Raw genomic sequence first — 25,757 nt, forward strand, 5'->3', positions numbered from 1 at the left:
TATCACATCTCGCTTTAGCAAATTGTGTACTGGAAAAAACAAATATCACCAGTGTCAAAGCAATGATTCTTCAACATCAACTTCATTGGACTGCTCATGTTGTGCAGATGCCTGGTTATCATCTTCCAAAGCAATTCCAAACTTAAAATTAGAAAATGCAATGCTGGTGGTCAACAAAAGAGGTTTAAAGACTCTCTCAGGGCAAATCTTTAAAAAGTAGTGTAAACACTGGCAACTGGGAAACACTGGCCTGCAGGTACTCCAGTTGGAGAACAGCCTTTACCAAAGGTGTCATGGACTTTGAAGATGCTCAAACTCAGGGCAAAAGGGAGAAACACGCTAAGAGGAAGGCACACTTGGCAAATCCACACCGTGATCAACTCCAGCCGGGAAACCAATGTCCCCACTGTGGAAGGACGTGTGGCTCCAGAATTGGCCTCCACAGTCACTTACGGACTCACTGTTAAAACTGTGTTTATGGAAGACAATCTTACTCGGGTACAAGTGATTGCCGAAGAAGAAAGTGTAGCATCATATATGCAGAAGAGAATTGTTATCACAAAGTGTCGGATTGTTGCCTGCAGTTGCCCCTCTAAATGCCCCCAGCATAAGGCCTAACAGGCCTGGAATTAGCATTGTTCCACTGTTATCATGTTGCAACCTATCCTTCAAGAGTTAATGATTTCTTTGTGCTCAGCATTTATTCAGTAGAAATTAGCATACAAAATAAGGTATTTTTATTTATGGTTAGGCTATGCTATATGTCGCTATAAGTCGCTCAGAGGCAATTTTGTAACAAGCAACAGAGTCTAATCAATCATCACCATCTGCTTCTCTGGATATCCACCTTGGCTTTCACCTATGAACATCAAACTTGCCTAATCCCTGAAGCTGACTCAAGCTATGGGCCTCTTGGCTTCCTTTCTGAGAATTAATTGCTGGCTGTGTACCTTCACTCTTGAATTTTTCACTGTGTAGGGGGAGAAACCATTACGTGGATCATGAACAGTTTTAAAAGGTTGTGATGATGTCATGAACAGGGATGTAGTGAACATCAAAGAAGCTAGATTGACTGTGTAGTCTTCTGTTTTCAATCTAGAAAGAACAGGTCCACTTACAAAACACTTACACAGAAGTTAGCAAAAAAGCCTAACAGGTTAATATGTCTTAAATGCATGATTTCAGATCAGGAGTGGCTGACTTGCCACATTCACTCTCAGGAACCCATGCATAATACATGCAACAATTTGCAGAACATGGCTGATACACCACGCAACACTCTCTTGTAGGGAGGTGGGGTGATGCTCTAACTGTGAATATATGAGTTTCCCTATCTTCATTTTTTTTTGCAAGCCTAAAGGGAAACACTTTGTTTTATGATGCATTCTCTCTGATTTATAGTTTCTTCTTTCCAGATAGAATCGCAGACTATGTGTTATTCATGTACACTGTGCACAAGCTCTTGTAGTATTGTCAAATTCTTCCTCAATAAAACTAAAATTCATTGAAACAGGTCTTTAATGAATTTCTAAATGACATCCACCTGCAGACTGATGGACCAGCTGATTTTCTACTCAAGCATAGGGGTCCTGAGAAACAAATCATTTTCAGGCCTTTGAAGACTGGAAGTGTGAGGAGTGGGACTCCGCGGTGATTATGTTAGATGACCACTCTGACATTTGCATCTCCATCTGCAAGGGTCTCTATTCATGTGAAGTCATAGATCTTTCACTCATTCTTCCACCATCCAATGGGGGGAAAAGAAGCTGGAGTCCAGGCACATACCAAATAAAGTCCTCTACATGTATGCTTATGTCTTGTATTCCTTCCTATGCACAGTGTTGTTTAAAGGTAAAGGTAAAGGTACCCCTGCCCGTACGGGCCAGTCTTCACAGACTCTGGGGTTGTGCGCCCATCTCACTTAAGAGGCCAGGGGCCAGCGCTGTCCGGAGACACTTCCGGGTCACGTGGCCAGCGTGACATCGCTGCTCTGGCCAGAGCCAGAGCAAGAGCCGCACACGGAAACGCCGTTTACCTTCCCGCTGGTAAGCGGTCCCTATTTATCTACTTGCACCCGGAGGTGCTTTCGAGCTGCTAGGTTGGCAGGCGCTGGGACCGAGCAGCGGGAGCGCACCCTGCCGCAGGGATTCGAACCGCTGACCTTTCAATCGGCAAGTCCTAGGCGCTGAGGCTTTAACCCACAGCGCCACCTGCGTCCCAGTGTTGTTTATATACTCCAAAACAAGACCTGGGCCCCCCATAGCCCTACACAGGTGTTCCTTGCCCCATGGGATTAGATGTAGGCAGTGGTGTAGCAAGGTCAGATGGTACCCGGTGTGGAAAATTCCTTGTCACCCCCCACATTGAAATCTAGTTGGACTCCCAAGAGACTGCGATCTACTCACAGTGTAAAAAGTCTGGCTGTGTTCTACCCATTGTCATTGCCAGGAGTTGTTGAGCTATTTTTTAGGGTTGCAGGGTTTGAGTCCTGAGTTGAGAGAGCTGCTGCTTCTCTCCTTGCCTCCACCCTCTGCTTCCTTGCTTGCCTGCCTCCTTCCCATCCTCTCCCTACCTGCTTGCTTGCAGGCAGTGCGGGAGTGTGGAGATGTCAAAACAAAGCGGTGCAAAGTAGCACAACTACCCCCTTCCCCTGATGGCTCAGGGTAGGCGGGAGTTGCAGGTGGGTGGCACACCGAATGTCACCCCCCTCAGATATGACACCCAGGGCGACCCACCCCCACCTTGCTCTGCCCCTGGATGTAGGTGAGGCAACAGCTAACAAGTACACACCCATCTCCCAGCCCTAGGAAGCTTGTGGTACTCACAGAGACTCTCTACTTGATTTAAAACCATGGCTGCGTAGAGATTGTGGGGAGTTGGTGAGGGGCTGGGACTACTATTTCACACATGAACAAGGTGCATTATGTGGAGTGCTTAAAGCTGCCTTAGCATGCATCCTGTGGGAGAGGATTCCAGAGTTTAATTATTTGCTGTGTGAAGAAGTCTTTTCTTCTGTCTGAAACTGAAGCTGACAAGAGAGGGAGAAAAATTTTTCTTTATCCAACCTCTCTATGTCGTGCATAATTTTATCATGTCACCCCTTCCTAGCCTTTTCACTAAACCAAGTGCTGTAGCCTTTCTTCATAGGGCTGATTGGTTTGATAATTTTGGTTTTCTAAAACATTTGCAGCTCTACAATATCCTTTCTGAGGCAATATGCTTCCGGACCCCACCACTGCCATTTCTGCTTCCATTTCTCATCCTTGTTTCCCTCCCAGCCTCCTTTTCTCCCACAAGACTGGCCTCACCTGCATGAAATTGCTTTGAGGTCTGCATGAGATTAGTGTGGTAAGAAGAAGAAGAGTTTGGATTTGATATCCTGCTTTATCACTACCCTAAGGAGTCTCAAAGCGGCTAACATTCTCCTTTCCCTTCCTCCCCCACAACAAACACTCTGTGAGGTGAGTGGGGCTGAGAGACTTCAGAGAAGTGTGACTGGCCCAAGGTCACCCAGCAGCTGCATGTGGAGGAGTGGAGACGCGAACCCGGTTCCCCAGATTACAAAACTAGCGCTCTTAACCACTACACCACACTGGCTGGTGCATGCTGGACCAGGCCAATGGCCTTTCTTGTGCAGCCTCCTGTTCTCACAGTGCCCAACGGGATGCCTCTGGGAAGCCCACAAGTGGTTTCTGAGCACAACGGGAAGTTCAACTCCTGTGGTTTCTGGCAACTGGTATTCATGAGCATATTGTGTGTGCCTAGGGAGGCACAGCAAGACCATTGTGGCCAGTAGCCATGATTACCAGCCATGGGATGCAGCCCTTGGACCTGAGGTAGTCCCACCCCAAGTATAGAGTTACTACATGGTAAGATAAGAAGACCCTTTATCCCTCCAAAGCAAAGAACCAGGGAGCAGGCTAAGTGACGAGGGTAGAAGAGTGAAACAATGTCTTTTCCGTATTACTTTTATTCAGAACAGCAACCACACAAGTTACAAAATTTCTTGACTACAGCAAGGAATGTATTGCAACACAGTGCAATTATGAGTGGCTAGCGATATCATTTTAAATTATTAAATGTGGAATTGGAACACCGGTCACTTACTGGTGCCTAATGATCATTATAGCCTCTTATTATCCGACATATCCATTTCAGTTTCAGAGTGGGTTTGACTAAGTAACAACCACCATAAATTATATTTCTACACTGTGTCTTGTCGTTATTAGTTATTATTGCTGAAAGCAAACACACGCATACTTACTTGTTGTTTCAGTCTTGTTTTCTCAAACACCAATTTTTGAAACTGGAAGGCAAGATTGATAAAAGTACTGGACACTCAACTTTGGGCAAGCTCTGCTCACAAAAGGGTTTGGTTCACTATGGACAGAGCTCCAAAACAGTCTATAATTCATTCTGGCAACAAGGGATGGTTGAATCTGTGCATTTCCAGTATGATGTTGTTATTTAGTTGTTTAGTCATGTCCAACTCTTTGTGACCCCATGGACCAGAGCATGCCAGGCACTCCTGTCTTCCACTGCCTCCCGCAGTTTGGTCAAACTCATGCTGGTAGCTTCGAGAACACTATCCAGCCATCTCGTCCTCTGTCGTCCCCTTCTCCTTGTGCCCTTCATCTTTCCCAACATCAGGGTCTTTTCCAGGGAGTCTTCTCTTCTAATGAGGTGGCCAAAGTATTGGAGCCTCAGCTTCACGATCTGTCCTTCCAGTGAGCACTCAGGGCTTGATTTCCTTAAGAATGGATAGGTTTGATCTTCTTGCAGTCCACGGGACTCTCAAGAGTCTCCCCCAGCACCATAATTCAAAAGCATCAATTCTTCGGTGATCAGCCTTCTTTATGGTCCAGCTTTCACTTCCATACACCACTACTGGGAAAACCATAGCTTTTATATGGACCTTTGTTGGCAAGGTGATGTCTCTACTTTTTAAGATTTCCAGTATGAGTCACTTTCAAATGTGCTCACACATCCGGTAAGTCTATTCCATTCTGTCCACCTAGTTCACTACTTCCTACAATGACTGACAGCAGTTCTCCAGGATTTCAACCAGAGGAATTTCCTAGCAGTATCTGGAGATGCTGGGGCCTGAGACCTTCTGCATACGAAGCAGATGCTGTACCACTAAACTATGACACTGTCCCTTCTCAGGTCAGAATTATACTTTGGAACTCAAAGCCATATTCATGTTAATGGCCTCAGTAATTTAGAACAAGAAATAAAAAAGTTCATGCATCCATTTATCGATACCCCTGTTGGCAAGTTCACCACCTAAGTTTCAGAGTTACAGAAATATAGCTGATGGCATTTCTCACATTTCTTTGGGAGTATTATGCTACCTAGGTGCCTGCCGTCATCATTTTGTTGGCCATAATCACACGATAAATGTTCAGTGTTGGCTCTTGAAGTCGCTGAATATGAAAAGCTGAAGCAGCTGGCTCTAAAAGGTTTAAAGATTTTGAAGTGTCAACTTAACCGCAGCCTTGGCTTTAATTAATTGGCAATGGCGGGTGCGTAGCCTGAGAGCCTCTGCTCAGGCATTTGCGACCAATGAATGGTCAAGTCCTTGGAGAGTGATATGGACAGTTTACCTAGCAAGCTAATGGACTTTTACTGCTCAGATTGCTGTGACGGAAGCATCATCTGAAAATTAAGCACTAGTTCCAAACAACGTAGGCCCATCTGCTTTAATATAGCTGAAGTCACACGTTGAAAAACAAGGTTTCCTCTAAAAGTTGGAGTCATAACTAGAAAGTGATTTCAAACAGGAGACAATTCCCAGTCCTACCTGGAGATGTGAGGGATTGAACCTTGGACTTTTGAGATACAGAGCAGATGTTCTGCCACTGAGTTCTGGCCCATTCCTCAGTGTTTTAAAACCTGTTGAAAGGCTGCACAAATAAGGGATTTAACCACCATCTGAAAACTACCAGAAGGATGCTGGGAAAATGGACAGGGGTATTCCAAAACTGAGCCCCTCAACTGAAAGGCAGACTGAGCTGTGCCTCTAATGTAGCCCCTACACCATTTTATCCCATGTTCTCTCTGATTGCACTTATAACACAAAGATGGAGACTTGGCTCATTTATCTATTTGTGTGCACAGTGATCTCCCTTCCGGTGAAGTGAATGGTGAAGCCCTTTTGAATGGTTAACCTTGCAGATCCAGCCTCAGTTGGGTCAACATTTTTGTTTTCTGAAGTGTGTGTGTATATATATATATATATATATATATATATATATGCATCTTCCTTGAGAGCCACAATGGCACAGATTTTGGGGGACATTTTTCTAAGATGTCAGTATTGGCTAAGATAAGTGTACCCAGTAGAAAACTAAAAATAATCAGTAAAGGATGCACAAAGGACAGCTTAATCTCTCTGATTGCTGCGAAAGTTGCTGAGCCTTTAGATTACCCAAATGCATGTCTTTAATATTAATATACAAATAATGTGTTTGCCCTGGTGCCAGAAATAAGAATGGAAACTGATTGGGGAAGGTTAGAACTGATATGAGCCTTAAATACAATCTAAAGAATTAATCACTACCTTTATTTTGATTGAGAGATACTCTGCAGTGTTCACTAGTCCCTTTGATAGGACAAAGAAAATGCAAACCTTTGCAGTAATTCTGCATAAGAAACAAAAGCATGACCTAGAGGAGTCGGCCTTTCTCTGTACAGTAATTTCCTCAAAAGTACTAACCCATTTGCCTTGATCTAAGGGAACTTGAAAACAGTGAGTGTCTGGATGGCCTCAGCACACACAGGCACCTTGTGACAGAGACTGAAGAACTTCCATGAGAGCACTGGGCTGAGAAGAGGTTTATGAACCTCTTATCTCATTCCACCCATGTGTGCTTACCTTTCAAAGGTGTCAATTCTTCCTCTGGCTTGGCACTACAGTGGTACCTTGGGTTACGTACTTAATTCATTCCAGAGGTCCGTTCTTAACCTGAAACTGTTCTTAACCTGAAGCACCACTTTAGCTAATGGGGCCTCCCGCTGCCACTGCGCTGCCAGAGCACGATTTCTGTTCTCACCCTGAAGCAAAGTTCTTAACCTGAGGTACTATTTCTGGGTTAGCGGAGTCTGTAACCTGAAGCGTCTGTAACCTGAGGTACCACTGTATTGTTAGAAGCTCTTACTGCTACAGAACAGGAAGGGCTTGCTCCAGTCTATCTTTTTCTGAGGGTTCCTCCATTTATGTCAAGAAGTCTCATCAAATTTCTAGAAAACTATCTGTTTTCTGTCTATTTTGCGTGTAGCATAATAGCATTCTGTTACAGTAAACATATTCAGTCAGAATCATTTGCAAAGTGTTAGAACAAATCGTTTAAAGCAGTTTCTAATTATCATCAGTAATGCATTAACAACAAGAAAGTAGTGGTTAATTATTTGTCATATCCCTGCTGCTCTACACAGAAGAGTGTCGTATTGTTGTTGTTTTTCATTGTGTTCCTTGATGCTAGCTAGCAGATGGGAAAATGCAACACATTTTATTTTTTACAAGCAATACAAATAGGGCTACATATATTATTCTCCACTCTCCATGTTGGGGCTGAAAAATAGTGATCTGGGAAAGAGAGTAGAAAAATATTGCCAGGAAAAAATATTTGAAAATTTATTTATGGTTCTTCAATTCTATTTGGTTGGATTTGTTTCTACAAGCCGCTAGTGGGCTGCCATTACAGGGCTATGAAGCCAATCAGAACTGGCTATCTGATAATGTCTCTGGGGGCAAATGAGGGCAGTAGAGGGATCAGCCAATCGGTTTATCTTGTCCCATTTCTGCATGTGTCCCTAACCATCTCCATTCAGTCCTGTCGTAAGGAGGGACTCCTGAAAAAGTAACACAGAGTTAGTGATAAACAAAACTGAATGCTTAACAAAGTTATTTCAAGGTGAGAGACCCATCTCATCATGGAATCCAGTAGAAGTGAGGATGTCAAAGTGGACCCACATTCCAGTTCCACATTAGTCTAGGACAGGCATAGGCAAACCCGGCCCTCCAGATGTTTTGGGACTACAACTCCCATCATCCCTGACCACTGGTCCTGTTAGCTAGGGATGATGGGAGTTGTAGTCCCAAAACATCTGGAGGGCTGGGTTTGCTTATGCCTGGTCTAGAAGGTGCAGGTCAGGTAAACCTGCTTCAAAAGCCACTTTCATAAAATTGCTCTCCCATCCTTAAATGACTAGATCAGCTACATGATCCTAGCTACTCAGGGAGCACACCGTGAATGGGACAGCATAATACACAACATAGCCAATCAGCTGCAGCTACATGATGACATCACAGAAACAAAAAATGAAGGGGGGAAACAGATCAACTGAGTGTTGTAAATGAGCAGGAATAGCAAGAGAGGGCAATGTCACAGAACAGGCAAATATTTTTGCAAGCAAAGAACTGTCCAAATGGAAGTGCATGTTTCAACATTGCTAAAAATGTTCCTGGGAAGCTTTGAGTGTTTTCAGCTCAGCCCTAAACAGGACCTTTGAGTTAGCACAACGTAACGCTCATGCCTTGCACACTATTCTATTTCCTCACACCCAGCGCTGTGAAGTTCTATCTTTAGAGTTCTTGCTTTTGCCAACAGGCAGTAATCGGCCCTGACCACAGGGTGCATACTGAGACTCTGCCTGGAGATACAGGCGCCACTATATGACCCTTCTGTGTGATCCAGCCAGCCTCTTGGAGTATGGTGTTTGTGCCGGCTGGCCATCCAGAGGACAGCTGGTCAAGTCAACTTCCTCACCTTGAAAGAGCAGGAAGAAAGTTGTATGAAAAACACAAACTTCACTGAATAATGGATCAGCTTAACTTCATGCTGTTTCATAGAGCTCAGTTGATTAGTTCCCATATATTTCCTAGATAATGTTATAAAACCTTTCTAGGGATGCAACAGATAAATTATATTTTATTTCACAGTAACTGAATTTTACTAGGTAGGTAAGATTTTTAACATTGTTTTCTTCTTAATGACACAGTAAATTAGATTCCAGGCCCCTGCACCCTAGAGTTCAATTAAAGCGGATTTTTGTGGTTGGGGGCTGGGGAGATAGTAAAGTAATTTTTATTCAAACAACATTCCAGAACATTTTCCAAATAAACCAAAAAGCAATCTGTCTGAAGTTCTCCATACTGTGTACTAAATCTTTATTTGGTACTTAATAGATCTGGAAAAGCTTTTGCAAATGGGGTATACTGTACTGTGTAACAATGGATGAATGTAACAACATTTGACTCTACACATTTTGGAGTTTGGAGTATTCTCCTTGAGCAAAGCATCTGAGCAATATATATATAGAGAGAGGGAGGGTGCCAGGAGAAATGATTAAACCCCATTGGTACCTTTAATCTTAAACTACTACTACTTTGCTGATGTCTCACTAAGTCTGGCCAACTGAACTCTGTGCTTTGAGAGAGCTTGTGGATGGGGTTCATTATTAAGCCACAGTCAGGTTGGAAAGAAGGTGCAACTCCAAAAAACCTATTTATTTGTGCACCATGCCTGGCTTGCACAAAGCCTCCATGGAAGTTAGAATATCTCCAGACTTTACTGAGCATTCATTTGGATTTCTTTGAGGGGAGGTTCTATAACAATGAGCATACATCATGAATTAATCCCAGTTTGCTTGTGCAGTGATTATACATTTTTGCATTATCATTCATTCCACACTTTCTGAACCACAAAAGTCCAGTTGTTGTTGTTGTTGTTTTAAAAAAGTGGATTTGTTGCAACAATGCAAGAGTGTTTTAATTCAGTTTAATTGTGCATACCTAAACTTATGGTAAGGGACGCAGGTAGTAGGACTTGCCGATCAAAAGGTCAGCAGTTCGAATCCCCGTGACGGGGTGAGCTCCTGTTGCTTGGTCCCAGCTTCTGCCAACCTAGCAGTTTGAAAGCACATCAAGTGCAAGTAGATAAATAGGTACCGCTCCAGCGGGAAGGTAAACGGCATTTCCGTGCACTGCTCTGGTTCGCCAGAAGCAGCTTTGTCATGCTGGCCACATGACCCGGAAGCTGTACGCCGGCTCCCTCGGCCAATAAAGCGAGATGAGTGCTGCAACCCCAGAGTCGGCCACAACTGGACCTAATGGTCAGGGGTCCTTTTACCTTTAAATTTATGGTGCCCAACCAATCGCTCTTTTAAAAACCTTTTCTGACCTTGGTGCTAAATTTGCAAAGGTTTGAAAGCAGCCCAGACACTCTAGAGATGGGTCTTACATGCCCAACCCTGACTTCATCCCTGTTTATAGCCTCACATGTCTTTAGTCTGCTTCACCTGATCCGAGCTTGGTTCTCAGTCCCTTCTGTGGGGACTTTGCCTCCAGTCTCCTTTGATTGCTGCTGTGGAACTTGACCCCTGTCTGTTTGGGACCACAGAATTTAAATGCTTGGAGCTCATCTCTTTTTGCGGAGACATGATAGCAAGAGTTTTGACAAGGCCAGCAAAGCTTCTGAGGACAGCGGGTTCCACATCCCTAAGTTGTCCCCGTTGTTTGCCTGAAGTTTAGACATAAACCCGCTCCATTGTTTTGAAAAACAAGAGAACTTTGATCTCATCTGTGCCCTGTCTTTGCTTCTGGCAGCTTGGAACGTATGTTCCAGTCATCCCTCGTGGCTTTCAATCTGCCACCTTTCCTTGGAATTCATAATAAGCATCTCAATTACATGTGAAATGTTACACTGCATTAGCACGAAGGTATGATCAATAAACGGCCAATTCTCTCAGCGTGCTGAAAGACCTTGCCGAATGGAAGGTCAGGCCTGATGAGAATACAATAGCTGTAAGTGTCACCCAGCAACTGCGGTGATTTGACAATAATTAGGGTATTACTTTTGCTCAGACACAATGCTTAAACAATTAAACTGGGCAAAGTGAAGACACATTTCTCAATAAGTCCTACTGAGTTTCCAAGAGGCCATCATCGCGTCTTCCTTTTTACAAGTCTGGCCCGATTCCTTTACCTAGTGCAGGGCAGGTGTCTCTCTGCCATAGGGATTGGGGAGGGGATCAAGTTCACACTTAAAGGCACCTGATTTGGACTTTCTATAACAATATGGAAACTGAAAAACCACCATCAGAATTTGTACTTCTGATTACACATTACACAGGTAATGTGTACAAAAATGCATATAGTAGAGTAAAATGTGTCTAAAGATGCATATATTAGTGAAAAAATATCATTAGGGAAAAACTGGTTTGCAAAAATAAGTATATTGGGCAAATTTGCATACAAAAATCTGCATATTAGGTAAAATTTGCACTAATTTCCCCCCCACCATTAAGAGCCCAACCCTGGCTCAGCAGAGAAGGTAAAGGTAAAGGTAAAGGTACCCCTGCCCGTACGGGCCAGTCTTGGCAGACTCTGGGGTTGTGCGCCCATCTCACTTAAGAGGCCAGGGGCCAGCACTGTCCGGAGACACTTCTGGGTCACGTGGCCAGCGTGACATCGCTGCTCTGGCGAGCCAGAGCCGCACACAGAAACGCCGTTTACCTTCCCGCTGGTAAGCGGTCCCTATTTATCTACTTGCACCCGGAGGTGCTTTCGAACTGCTAGGTTGGCAGGCGCTGGGACCGAGCAGCGGGAGCGCACCCCGCCGCAGGGATTCGAACCGCCGACCTTTCAATCGGCAAGCCCTAGGCGCTGAGGCTTTAACCCACAGCGCCACCTGCGTCCCTAGCAGAGAAGGTACACCAGCTTAATTTGTTCAAGACAAATGAGCCAAAGCTGGTGTAAGTTCCCCAAAATGAGTGTTTTGGGGTGTGTGGCAGGGGCAGGACCAGATTGTGGGGGCTTTGGCTGGATCCTAAGCCAATTCCGCATGGACACATGCCCTGGCAGCCCAACGCAGAATACTATTTTAAAGGCTTGTTTTTCCCTCTGTCAGGTTAAGGAGAGCAACTGTAGCAGCCCCACTGCTGAATGGGTTTTGCACCTGCTGTAATGTTATACTGGCTTAACTTACACCAGCTTGCTTGCTTTATTTATTTATTTCATAAATCCATATGCCACTTAATTGTAAATAGTAATAATAATAGCAGCCTCAAAGCATTTTACACCAGCTTCTTGTACATAGGGTTGCTCCCAAGATTTTTAGCCAAAGATATGTACCAAAATGCATATTTTGGGATGAAGTGTGTACAAACAAAGCATTTTTGTGAAACATACATACAGAAATAATGCATTTTTGTTGCTTTTTTAAAAAAGCCAGTCATGGATGGATGTGGAAACAGGATGCAATTGTCTTATGTAAAACAGTGATGGACTAGAAACAGCCTCATCCCTATCTCATCCCTATCTCCTGTCAATTGAGAAACTCCTGGATGAAACTGTTGAGGAACCCAAGGGTTCCCTGAAGCATAGTCTGAAAACTATTATTCTAAAACTATTATTATAAATGCTGTAAACTGAAGTTCTATTGATTACATTTGAGGCATTCATGGTGCATTTAAAATAACATAAAGCTATCTGCAAGTTAGGATGGATGTATTATTCCGAAAACCTTTCCAACATTGTGATGGGTTGATAGAAGACATCTCATTTAACATAAGAGCAAACACTTCTCCCTCCCCCCCCCCTTTTCTCTCTCTTTCTCTCTATTGCAGCTGGCTTTCTTCCTAAAGAAAACTACCCTTGATTTACTAGACTCCTCTTTCAGAAAGAACATTCTCCCTCCACCAATGTCAAAAATGGCAAGATATTTCATTCTATTGCAGCTTTCCAGCTGCGCTGCAGAATCATCCTCCAGAGATTTCTGTGGAGTAATTTGATAAGAGATGAAGTCTAGCAGCTGTGCCCTCCCCTTTCGCGACAATTATGAAAAGCTACTCACAATACGGACACAAAAATTGTCATAATTTACCCTCATCAGGTGGCGCTTAATGAACCTCCCTGCCCACGGGAGCTCTTGACTTACCCTTTTAAGAATTTAACCATGCGGGCATTGATCTGGTTAATAGAAAAGGAATAGTTTGAAGATTCAGTCACCCCCGCTTCTTTCCTTGCCTTCAAGCCTCTTCTTTCTGCCCATTGGAATGGGCAGACCATTACTGCTGATGCAAGAGAGTATTTTGGCAAAAGAAAAGACCATTCCATTCTTCACATGCTAACACACAAAAATATTTCAGAACTTTGGCCAAGGACTTACTTCCAGAGGATAGTAGGGATGGGGGCGTAACAACTCTCAGCACCCTTAACAAACCACAGTTCCCAGAATTCTTTGGGGAAAGCTATTAATGTTTAAAGTGGTATCATAGTGCTTGAAATGAGTGAGCGTGGCCTGATTTACAGCTGTTAATTTCAATATGCCTACTCTGTGTAAAACTTTGCTGACTACCACCTATTGTGTATTTATTTGTACACTAACCAGAGTACTTTGAACCTTTACCCAATAAATTAAATTAATTAAGTCATGGTGGGCCCAACCCTGGGATTTGAGGGAGTTAAACCCCCTTCTCCCAGGGCTGCTATTTAAATCAAAATGCCAGCCCCCACTTCACCTCCGATGTGATTCATTTTAAAACCACAGAGAAATCTTGATCATCGCTCTTCTACGCCATATGTATTTGCAATGTAGCTAAAATGGCAAAAGATTTTGAGTTTGCTCATTGCCAGATAATTGCAACCAGCAGCTCTGCTTCAAACATCTCGCTTTCATTAAAAATATACAATAAATGCAGATAGCAACCCTTTAGGAACACATATTTAAAGTACCAACGAACGATTTCTAAAAGGACGTAATAATGACAATAACAATGACCCAGCCAGTGCAATACGCATTTCATTAGGCACGAGTGTAGTAGCAATAAAACTGAAAGCTCTTCACTTGATACTATACATCTTTTTCTTTTTCTTTTTTAAAAAGAAAACCATTCCAATGAAATCATGGAATGCTTCTTTGTCAGATTTGCATTCATCCTTGACCAACCACTGTTCCAGAGTTGGATCATGGAACAATAGTCTGAAAGGAGAGCCCAGCATTTTGTTGTACAATGTGGTTTCAATCTGTGGTCTAGAGTACCTAGTAATTACATTCCTGTGCTTCATTATAGCACGGTCTTTGTTATTTGGAAGAGTTTGCTTCAGCTTCCATTGTCAACCTCTTTTTCTCAGCAATGTATAATTTAACTGAGTCGGGGTGGGGGATTGTGTTGGATACAGGTTTGTACATAAAATCTCATTTGGGAAGAATATTATTTAATTCAGAGTTGCCTTAAAAATATCTATTCATGTTGCTCACCTTCTGAGGAGAGAGATCTAAACAATGCTTTTAGCAAACAATGCGCTAGGAACAATGAAATACACACAGAGGCTCCCTATACAGAGAATCTGAGAAATTAATATTATCCTTTACCAGAAGGCAACTTTTCATGCTGACGTTGTACTTTGTTACTGCCGTCCCATGTTGCCAGCTTTATATTTCATGTGGTGAAAAGTAGACAGTTGGAGACATCCAGTGGTGTCAATCCAGTTACAGAGCAGATCTTTGGTTCTGCATCAATGCTTAATTTCTCTGCTCCTTGCAGCCCCCTGTGTACCCCCAAATCTGCTCCAGAGCATTGAGGACTCCTCCCAGAAGAAATGGAAGCGGAGACAACTGCATGTGGTTCCATTGTGTCCAGTGGCATGACATTGAATCCAGTCCCTTTACATGTTTAGAGGGAACATGTAAAGGGGTCTTAAGATGACCCAGATCTGAGAGGAGCAAAACATACTTTATAACAACAACAACAACAACAACAACAACAATTATGATAGCTGTTGTTGTTGTTCTTAATCCAACCCATTTATCTAGTGTTGCACAAGAAGAACTAATCAGATCTCACAATGTGTGATAAAAATTCAGAGTATTCTATTCTTTATTATATTGTCAACACTGTCCAGTTTTTATGCTTCTATCCACCAATCTTATTTCATCAGCCAAATAACGAGTGAATAACTGTAACTATTTCTAAATACTTCAGCCTCCTTTTTAAAGGAGGATTCCTGCAATTTGTCCTGTGTCATTAGAGATGCCCTATGCAGATGTATTAATAACCGCCTGCATTGTCAAAACCTTAGGAATGTGCTTTCATTCCAGCCCCCACTTGTTAGAGTCAATTTCCATGGACTTTTTGTCCCCAGATGAATGACTTTCACACTGGGATCCATTAAAGAAATGACTCTACAGTCCTTGAGCATAAGGCCGTAGAGAGAATATGCAGCAAGATGAATAATTACATACATGAAAAATGGAAACTAATAAGGAGATACTGCTGTGCTAGCTAATACAGGGGGGAAATGTGTCGTTGTTTTGGCTTGGGTGATTACTTGTTTTATGGCTTTACCAATGGGATCTTCAAAACTTTTTTGCAAAGAGAAATGGTTTCTTCTGAGTGGAAGTGAGAGCATTTGGGTCAAAATTAAGGGAGAGAAGAATAACAGTGACCTCATTGTGGGAGTTTACTATAGATCCCCAAGCCAAACGGAGGACATAGATGATGCCTTCCTGGAACAGATGGCCAAGCATGCAAAAGGAAGGGAGATAGTAGTAATGGGGGACTTCAATTACCCGGATATTTGTTGGATGTCAAACTCAGCCAAGAGCATAAGGTCAAACAGATTCCTCACTGGCCTTGCAGACAACTTCGTTGTCCAGAAAGTGGGAGAAGCAACAAGAGGAACAGCCATTTTAGATCTGGTCCTAACCAATGTTGATGACCTGGTTAGTGGGGTAGAAGTGGAAGGATCATTAGGCGTGAGTGATCATGTTCTTCTGAAGTTTACTATGCAGCGGAAAGGAGCAGCCAAGCATACTAGGACTCAATTTCTTGACTTTAAGAAAGCCGACTTCATAAAACTTAGGGAAGTGCTGGGTGAGATCCCATGGACAGTAATACTAAAAGGAAAGGGAGTTCATGATGGCTGGGAGTTTGTTAAGAGGGAGATAGTAAAAGCACAACTTCAGGCAATACCAATGAGAGGGAAACATGGAAGGTGCCTAAAGAAGCCAGGGTGGCTATCTAAAGAACTTTTAACTGAGTTAAGATTAAAAAAGGATGTGTACAAAAAATGGAAAAGGGGGGAAACCACCAAAGAGGAATTCATACAAATAGCCAGCACGTGTAGACACAAAGTCAGAAAAGCTAAAGCACAGAATGAACTCAGGCTTGCTAGAGAGGTTAAAAGCAACAAAAAAGGCTTTTATGGGTATGTTCGTAGCAAAAGGAAGAACAAAGAAACCGTGGGGTCACTCAGAGGAGAAGATGGTGAAATGCAAACAGGGGACACAGAAAGGGCTGAACTCCTCAATGCCTTCTTTGCCTCAGTCTTCTCCGATAAAGAAAACAATGCCCGACCTGAAGAATTTGGAGCAAATGATTCAGCAGAGGAAACACAGCCCAGAATAACTAAGGAGATAATACAAGAATACTTGGCTAGTCTAGATGTATTCAAGTCTCCAGGGCCAGATGAACTGCATCCAAGAGTATTAAAAGAACTGGCAGATGTGATCTCAGAACCACTGGCAGTCATCTTTGAAAATTCCTGGAGAACAGGCAAAGTCCCAGCAGACTGGAGGAGGGCAAATGTTGTCCCTATTTTCAAAAAGGGGAAAAGAGAGGACCCAAATAATTACCGCCCAGTCAGTCTGACATCAATACCAGGGAAGATTCTGGAGCAGATCATTAAGCAAACAGTCTGTGAGCACCTAGAAAGGAATGCTGTGATCACCAATAGTCAGCATGGATTTCTGAAAAATAAGTCATGTCAGACTAACCTGATCTCATTTTTTGACAGAATTACAAGCCTGGTAGATGAAGGGCACACAGTGGATGTAGCCTGCCTTGATTTCAGCAAGGCATTTGACAAGGTGCCCCATGATATTCTTGTAAAGAAGCTGGTAAAATGTGGTCTTGACTATGCTACCACTCAGTGGATTTGTAACTGGCTGTCTGACCGAACCCAAAGGGTGCTCATCAATGGTTCCTCTTCATCCTGGAGAAGAGTGACTAGTGGGGTGCCACAGGGTTCTGTCTTGGGCCCCGTCTTATTCAACATCTTTATCAACGACTTGGATGATGGACTCAAGGGCATCCTGATCAAATTTGCAGATGACACCAAACTGGGAGGGGTGGCTAACACCCCAGAGGACAGGATCACACTTCAAAATGACCTTGACAGATTAGAGAACTGGGCCAAAACAAACAAGATGAATTTTAATAGGGAGAAATGTAAAGTATTGCACTTGGGCAAAAAAAATGAGAGGCACAGATACAAGATGGGTGACACCTGGCTTGGGAGCAGTACATGTGAAAAGGATCTAGGAGTCTTGGTTGACCACAAACTTGACATGAGCCAACAGTGTGACGCGGCAGCTAAAAAAGCCAATGCAATTCTGGGCTGCATCAATAGGAGTATAGCATCTAGATCAAGGGAAGTAATAGTGCCACTGTATTCTGCACTGGTCAGACCTCACCTGGAGTACTGTGTCCAGTTCTGGGCACCACAGTTCAAGAAGGACACTGACAAACTGGAACGTGTCCAGAGGAGGGCAACCAAAATGGTCAAAGGCCTGGAAACGATGCCTTATGAGGAACGGCTAAGGGAGCTGGGCATGTTTAGCCTGGAGAAGAGGAGGTTAAGGGGTGATGTGATAGCCATGTTCAAATATATAAAAGGATGTCACATAGAGGAGGGAGAAAGGTTGTTTTCTGCTGCTCCAGAGAAGCGGACACGGAGCAATGGATCCAAACTACAAGAAAGAAGATTCCACCTAAACATTAGGAAGAACTTCCTGACAGTAAGAGCTGTTCGACAGTGGAATTTGCTGCCAAGGAGTATGGTGGAGTCTCCTTCTTTGGAGGTCTTTAAGCAGAGGCTTGACAACCATATGTCAGGAGTGCTCTGATGGTGTTTCCTGCTTGGCAGGGGGTTGGACTCGATGGCCCTTGTGGTCTCTTCCAACTCTATGATTCTATAATTCTATGATTCTATGAGTATCTGAGTGGTCTTCTTTTTCTTCTTGCAAATAATTACTATTTGGGTATTTTGTTTTCAGTATTTATAGACAGCTTTTCACCAAAGGCGATCACAAAGCAGTTAACAACAGCAATCAATAGCACAATCCACCCAATAAAATAATACAAATAAAGTATTAGAATAAACAAAAACAACAGGTAAAAATGTCATGGCCCATAAAACTTACCTAAAATGTCTGCTGAAATGGAAAGGTATTTGTTAAGCATCCAACATCAACAAGGAGGAAACCTGACTGATCTCAGCTGAGATGTTGTTCCACAAAATTTGTTCCACAATACTCAGAGCATGGCACCTGGTGGATAGGAGCTATGCATCTGAGCCATGGAGGATCACGAACAGAGACTCTCCCCAAATTCTCGGTGATCAGGCAGAAATATAAGGAATCGGGAAGTCCTTTAGATATCCTGGACTCAAGTTGTAAAGGGCCTAGTAAATTAATACAAGAACCTTGACCGTGGTCCGGAAGTGTATAGGCAGCTGGCACAGACTTTTAAACACTGGAGTTGTGCTGGCAGCAGCCTGTCCTCCCCAAGTGATCGGCCACAGCATTTTGCACCAGCTGTAACATACATGTAACTCAGTAGCAGTTTTAGTACTAAGCCCTTCCAGGTTTACAAGCCATTTCACAGTATCATAATACAACACCAGGTTCTTTAATCATAGAACCCTTCATTTGTAGGTTTCCTTGCACTGTGCTCAATACACTTGGAGCAGTTCCTGCCCTATGCAAACCGAGCCTTACACTGTCTACTCATAAGTAAGTCCCACTGCATTCAATGGAGCTTACTCCCAGGTAACTGGGTAAAGACTGCAGCCTTACATTGCAATCCTAAGCATTTTTACTCAGAACTAAGACTCACTGAGTTTAATCGGATTTACTGCCTGGTATGCTCTATTCTCACAGTTTCTATTATCACCACCACCACCACCACCTAACTTTTTCCCTGATAGGGACTCAAGGCAGCTTACAGCTACAATTCCATTTATCTGTTGAAGGTGTTGCGCATGATCCCTTTGCTCAAACATTTTTTGCTCACTCGAGGTAGGTGAGGCTGAAAAGTAGGAATCGGCTCAAGGTGACTGATATCAGTGTGTATATGGTGTCTATGTGTGTGGGAGATAAAACGCAGGAAAAGCTTCCTGCTGTTGAATAAATGTAAAGGGACCCCTGACCATTAGGTCCAGTCATGTCCGACTCTAGGGTTGCGGCGCTCATCTCGCTTTACTGGCCGAGGGAGCTGGCATTTGTCCACAGACAGCTTCTGGGTCATGTGGCCAGCATGACTAAGCCACTTCTGGCAATTCAGAGCAGTGTGCAGAAACGCCGTTTACCTTCCCGCCAGAGCGGTACCTATTTATCTACTTGCACTTTGACGTGCTTTCGAACTGCTAGGTTGGCAGGAGCAGGAACCGAGCAACGGGAGCTCACCCCATCACGAGGATTCGAACCGCCAACCTTCTGATAGGCAACTCCTAGGCTCTGTGGTTTAACCCACAGCGCCACCCACATCCCTGTTGAATAGCTGTTGAATAGGATGCCACTATTTTCATCAGGGAAATGTTGGAGGGTTGGTTAGATGAGAGGACCACTTCAGGGAGGGCAACTGAGGTGCTGGAGGCAAGAGATGTGCCCATTGTGCAGCCTGTCTGCATTCTCAGCATCATACGATGTTACTGGGTCCAATCCCAACTCAGTTGTCCCCACCCTACCCACTGTAGTGAGTACGGCTTGGATTGCTCCTAAGTTTGCTACCCCCCTTTTACTGGCTGTAGATCAACCCATTTTCCATCAATGTGGGGCCCATTCTAGAGAATTTTATATCCGTATTTCAAATGTTCCTGTTTAGAATAGAGCGCACAGTAAGGAGATTGTGAAAATTATTATTTTTTAAGTAAAAGGTCAATATCATGTATACAACTGTAATCAGCTGCTTTTCAATTATATCCAGAGAAGTCTTAATTGTACCATAATTGTAAAATACATGATTTGTGCATATAATATTATGTCTCCATGTGGCATGCTGCTTTGTCTATTATTATCCCAATGCAGGTAGTATAGAAGGTACTGAAATAGAATTAAAACACCAAGTTATTTTAGTGAGCTGTTACTAATTTGCACACAGGAATAAATAAAGCACCCTACCATAAAATGACTCATGTTTTCTGACTGGAACAACACCCTCATTATTTAAAGATCAGCACTGTTTTATTACAATTTGGGGTGTTTTCTCCCCCCCCCTTTCCTTAAAGAAAGACTGGGGAGAGAAAAAAAGGAAATGGAATTAAACATTATGGATGGTGATGACTTTTAGAGCGATATTATTTATATTGATAGCAGATGGAACCTGAGCCGAAATGATTGCATTCCCATGACATCGTATGGTGTAGGACTTAAACAATATCAATTTAAGTAGGGCGGGGGGGGGGAGCGGGGAAGCTTTCAACTAATCACAGGGACAGTGGTATCATATCTGCTGTCACTTTGCATTATCCAAACAATGCATTTTTAATGAGAATCTTGAGTACAAGAATTTGCAGAGTACCTGACTTAAATCCCGAATTTAGTCCTACAAGTGTCTTTTATGAAAACCGAGTTAGATACTTTTTGAAACTCCTGTTATTCTATATGCAGCATTATGTTCCTAGCCCCAGCTCACTGAATATATGCTGCTGTAACTTGCTTATCCTGGCTCAGACAGCTGGGCCAAAGCTGGGTGAGCTGAGACCAGTATATGCCCCACAAAAGGGACATTTCAGGGGTGCGGCAGAGGTAGGAGCAAAGAAGGGGTACATAAGCCGGATCCTAAGGCCATTCAGCTTTGTCCTGTATACCCGAAGGAGCAACTCCTCCCCCATTGTTCAGCCCGGACACTGAGGTCCAGCTTCGAGGGCCTTCTGGCGGTTCCCTCACTGCGAGAAGTAAGGTTATAGGCAACCTGCCAGAGGGCCTTCTCAGTAGTGGCGCCTGCCCTGTGGAATGCCCTCCCACAAGATGTCAAGGAAATAAACAACTATCTGACTTAGAAGACATCTAAAGGCAGGCCTAAGTTTTTAGTGTTTGAAGTCGTATTGTATTTTAATTTGCTGGAAGCCAACCTGAGTGGCAGGGTGAACCCAGTCAGATGGGTGGTATATAAAATTATCATCATCATCAATTATTATTATTATTATTATTATTATTATTATTATTATTATTATTATTATTATTATTTCTTCGGCAATCACTCTTGTCATGTGACCTAGCGACGTGACGTAGAATCTGGCAACAGCATTTTAAAGGCTTATCAGACCCTGTCCCCATTTTCCAGGGACAGTCCCAGATTTACAGAAGCCATCCCAGTTTCTGATTTGATCCTGGGACGTGACACTTTTCCTTATAATGTCCCTATTTTCATTGGAGAAATGTTGGCAGAGATGTCTCTATTTTCATCTGAGAAATGTCGGAGGGTATGGAACAGGACACTCCTTATTTTCATTGGGGAAATATTGGAGAGTATGTTATTTTCCATCTGCCAGGCTTAGGCAGAGCAGCAGCCTTGCTTCGGCATGGGGTTTGGACCTGGGGTAACTTTACACTAGTTTGCATTATGCCAGCCACCTGTGCATAAAATCGCTCCCTAAGAGGTTCACTCCTGGTATTGAGGATTACATTATCCCCGGCAACTGGCCACATGTGCTATAGTTGATGAAAGTTGTAGTTCAAAAACATTTGAATGGTACCAGGCTGGAGAAGCCTGATAGAGAATTTTATCTATCCACTGTCAGCCTGAAGTCTTCTAGCTCAGATATGGCTTTACGCAACTCAGGGAGCACTCAGCCTTCATCTACCAGATTCCAGAATTCGTTTTTCTTTTTCTTTTTTTCTTTTAAAAAGATTTTTATTAAAATTTTAAAGGTTACATAAGTCACAACAAAAAAAAACACCCAGTTAAACCAAAAAAGAAAGCAATACATAAAAACAAGTCACATCAAAAGAAAAAGATAAAAAATGAAAAACAGACAAAAAACAAGCAAAAAAATGCATAGAATCCAGAGGAAAAAAAAAAAAAAAACAACAACAAATCAAACCTTTACATAACTTTCCTTCTTTAACTTATTTCCTTGACCTCCTCACACCTCCCCTCTTTGTATTCTAATTCAGTTAGATATTCCAGCAAATCCTTCATCCTTGTTTTTATCCTAATAATTTATCTTAATATACTTATAGTTTGACATTCTCTTCTTTCACCAATTAATCATCCATTTTTACTTTATTTAATCTTATTTCTCATTAAAACTAATATATTAAACTTAATCTCTTAAGACATTTCCCCTAGGGTCATAAAAATTTCATTCCACGATTTTTCCATTTCTCATTATTTTTTTTTTTAATTCCTTATATACACTTTAAATTCCCAATTTCTTTCCTCCGTCTCCCCTCCCCGGACCCAGCCCCTGCCCTCAGTTCCATCAAGCTCCCAGCATCCATCAACCTGGAGATCTGATATCCGAGGCTCTTAACTCTTCTTCATTTCCCTTCTGCCGATCTTCTTGATAAACTTTGGTGCTAAAAAGCTCCATCCCAACGATGGTTATATTCCTTCTTGACAAGTCTGCCAGGTTTCCATAATTAAAGCTAGGGCCCATAAAGTATTCCAAACCTTGTTTCACAGTTCTTCCGAGTCCAAAGGCCCCCAAAGCTCCAATCTCCTCCTGGCTCAAATTCATATTCCAAAAGTCATTTGATCCCTGCATAAAGGGATCTCTCCACTTTTCCTTTTCCAGATCAGGCCAGGCACCCATCTTCAAAAACTGGCTTCTCCTAATTACAGTCATATAAGGCCTCAAGTTGTAATCCTCCATTTCCCTCTTTAGGGTTAAAGCTCCCCCATATTTTGCTTTATATTCAACAACAGCAACAACAGCAACCCTCTCTAATTCATCAATTTGTTCAGTTAAGAAAGGTTCTTGTGCCGGGTTCTTGTCGACTTCTATGCTGATGCCCACTTTTGTTCCCAAGATATCAATATTAGTAGCCATGACATCTATCTGTTTATGCAGCTTTCCCAGCAGATAAATTGTCCTATTCAGAGCAGACGCTACTTCTTCCTTTACCGACATTCTTAAGAAATTCAAGGTCAAAACTAGTTTCTCACAGTCCATATCTTCAGAGTAATTTCGCAGCTGCACACTTGTAACAATGTCCCAAAACTCCCTCTAGAGGGAAGCAGTCTCAATTTGTATCAATCCTTTCCAGCACAATTCCAAAAGTAAATTAATAACAATTCCCAGTTACTTTTTCTTCTTTTTAAGTGCAGAAGCAGACAATAGAAACAATGTCTTTCTTTTAAAGCTAGCTGTCAAATTAATGCCAACTGTCAAATTCGAGCTAGCTGTCAAGTTAAAGCTAGCTGTCAAATTTGTCCTGTTTACCGTCGATGGACTTTTTGCAAACCATTCCCAGGTTCAGAGATGTAATGCTTCAATCTTTAATTTTCCACCTTCTCCTGCAAGTTCACTTGGTCAGAATTGATAGTTTCAATCAGTGGAGTTTTAATCCTTTACGCGAGACTTTCCAAAACCTTAGTTAGTAACTACTTTGCTTCAGTCTATTTACAGAAAGGGAAGGTGGACTTCCTGTTTAGACCTTCCCCGTTCGGTGCCAAATTAAATTATTTAAAAGCTCAATTTCCCGTTCTACTCACGGGTTGTTGTTTAGAATCCAACTGTCCACAGGAAAAAAGTCAGCGCTCTCCGACATCGGCAATGCGGCTTCGCTCCGTGAAGTTAGCGGTCGATTCAAAGCACCGCGCCTCTCACCCCACGTCGCTCCGGATTCCCGATACCGGGTCTCCCCGCAAGTAGGTGGGTGCTGAAGGTGCCAGCCAAATCCCAGGTTCACAGACTTCTCCCGTCTGTGATTTCTAAGGGTCTCCGCCGTCGCCATGGCGGTCAGACCCTGTTTTTCATGAAGCCGGTTCCTCCCGATCGGAGGGGCTCCGCCATTGCCGGAGGCGCTAACCCGGAAGTCCCCAGAATTCATTTTTCTTTCTTCCAGTCCGGCAAGGAATTGAGAGCCAATCAAGATTTTAGGCTCACGATGGGTATCGATTCTCAGGGTGAGTAATGTAATGTGTTTGTTAATTTCCTTCCTACAAAGCAGGCAAAGTGATTTACAATATGGGCAGAAAAACCAACACTAACTGCCTGGCTCACACAGAGTAAGAAACTCATCATGAGCCTTCTTCTTCTTTGGCGATCGCTCGTAGCCAAGTAAGATTGTCTTCCATAAACCCGGTTTTAACAGTGAGTCCATAAGTGACTGTGGAGACCAATTCTAGATCCACACGTCCTTCCACAGTGGGGACATAGGTTTCCGGGTGGGAGTTGATCATGGTGAGGCTTTGCCAAGCATGTCTTCCTCTTAGTACATTTCTCCTTTTCATCTGGAGTTTGAGCATCTCCAAACCCATGACACCTTTGGTAAAGGCTGTTCTCTAATTGGAGAGCTCGCAGGCCCGTGTTGGTGTTTAGCCTACATTTTTTTCAGATTTGCCTTGAGAGAGTCTTTAAACATCTTTTTACCAGCATTACACTTTCCATTTTTAAGTTTGAAATAGAGTAAAGTGGTACCTCAGGTTACAGACGCTTCAAGTTCCAGACTCCGCTAACCCAGAAATAGTACCTCGGGTTAAGAACTTTGCTTCAGAATGAGAACAGAAATCGTGCGGCGGTGGAGCGGCAGCAGCAGCGGTGGGAGGCCCCATTAGCTAAAGTGGTACCTCAGGTTAAGAACAGTTTCAGGTTAAGAACGGACCTCCGGAACAAATTACGTACTTAACCCGAGGTACCACTGTAGTTGCTTTGGAAGACGATCATCAGGCATTTGCACAACATGACCAGTCCAACAAAGTTGATGTTAAAGAATCATTGCTTCGACACTGGTGATATTTGCTTCTTCCCTATACTGAGTGCAAGGATACCCAAGTCTTCCCTGACATCCTGTTTCCAGCTGATCTTGAACTATAACTCACATCAGCCCTTTCTGTCAAAAACAACTTAAGGGCATCAGGCTGATCTGGATCAACATGTAAACTGAACTATGTTTGATTATCAAAGCACTTTGCTGAATAGGATCTTGGTATACAAGGCAAGGCAAAATGGAGCGACCACGACCCATCTACATTTCCTGCTGGATACTATGCCTTGCAGCTAACATCTGTATTCTCCTCCAGGCAAGGTTTTAAAGAAATAAGCTTTCAAAGCACCATCTTTATTTCTACATGCTATTTTCTCTCCCCAACATTTTCCTAGTCAAAATATCCCTGGAGGCATCCTGTAAAAAGAATGTCCCTTTCTTTCAATGCTAGCTGAGATCAGAAGGATAAATAATGGCCAGCTGGGACAACAGCTTTTTCAGAATACATCTGTCAAAGTTGCTCCCAACGTGTAACTCATATGTGTATCATATTCAACATTTTGTCCCCTTTGTATAAAACACAGCATCTTTTGAAATGGAGAGTGGGGAGTTTTGTTGCATTCAGGATTCAACTGCATACTTAGAGCTGTGTGCAAAATGGCCTCTTGAAATTCTTCACCCCGTTTGCGGGAAAAGAAATTGAGGGGAAGGTTTCACCAAATTTCTTCAGGGGAAGGAGGGATTCCTCAGCAATATTTCAGGTGTGGGCCTCACCATTAGCAGTGACAAATGCTCCACCTCTGCAGTGACCTCACC

The sequence above is a fragment of the Podarcis cretensis genome (assembly GCF_951804945.1).
Source record: "Podarcis cretensis genome assembly, chromosome: 5".
Classification (NCBI taxonomy): domain Eukaryota; kingdom Metazoa; phylum Chordata; class Lepidosauria; order Squamata; family Lacertidae; genus Podarcis; species Podarcis cretensis.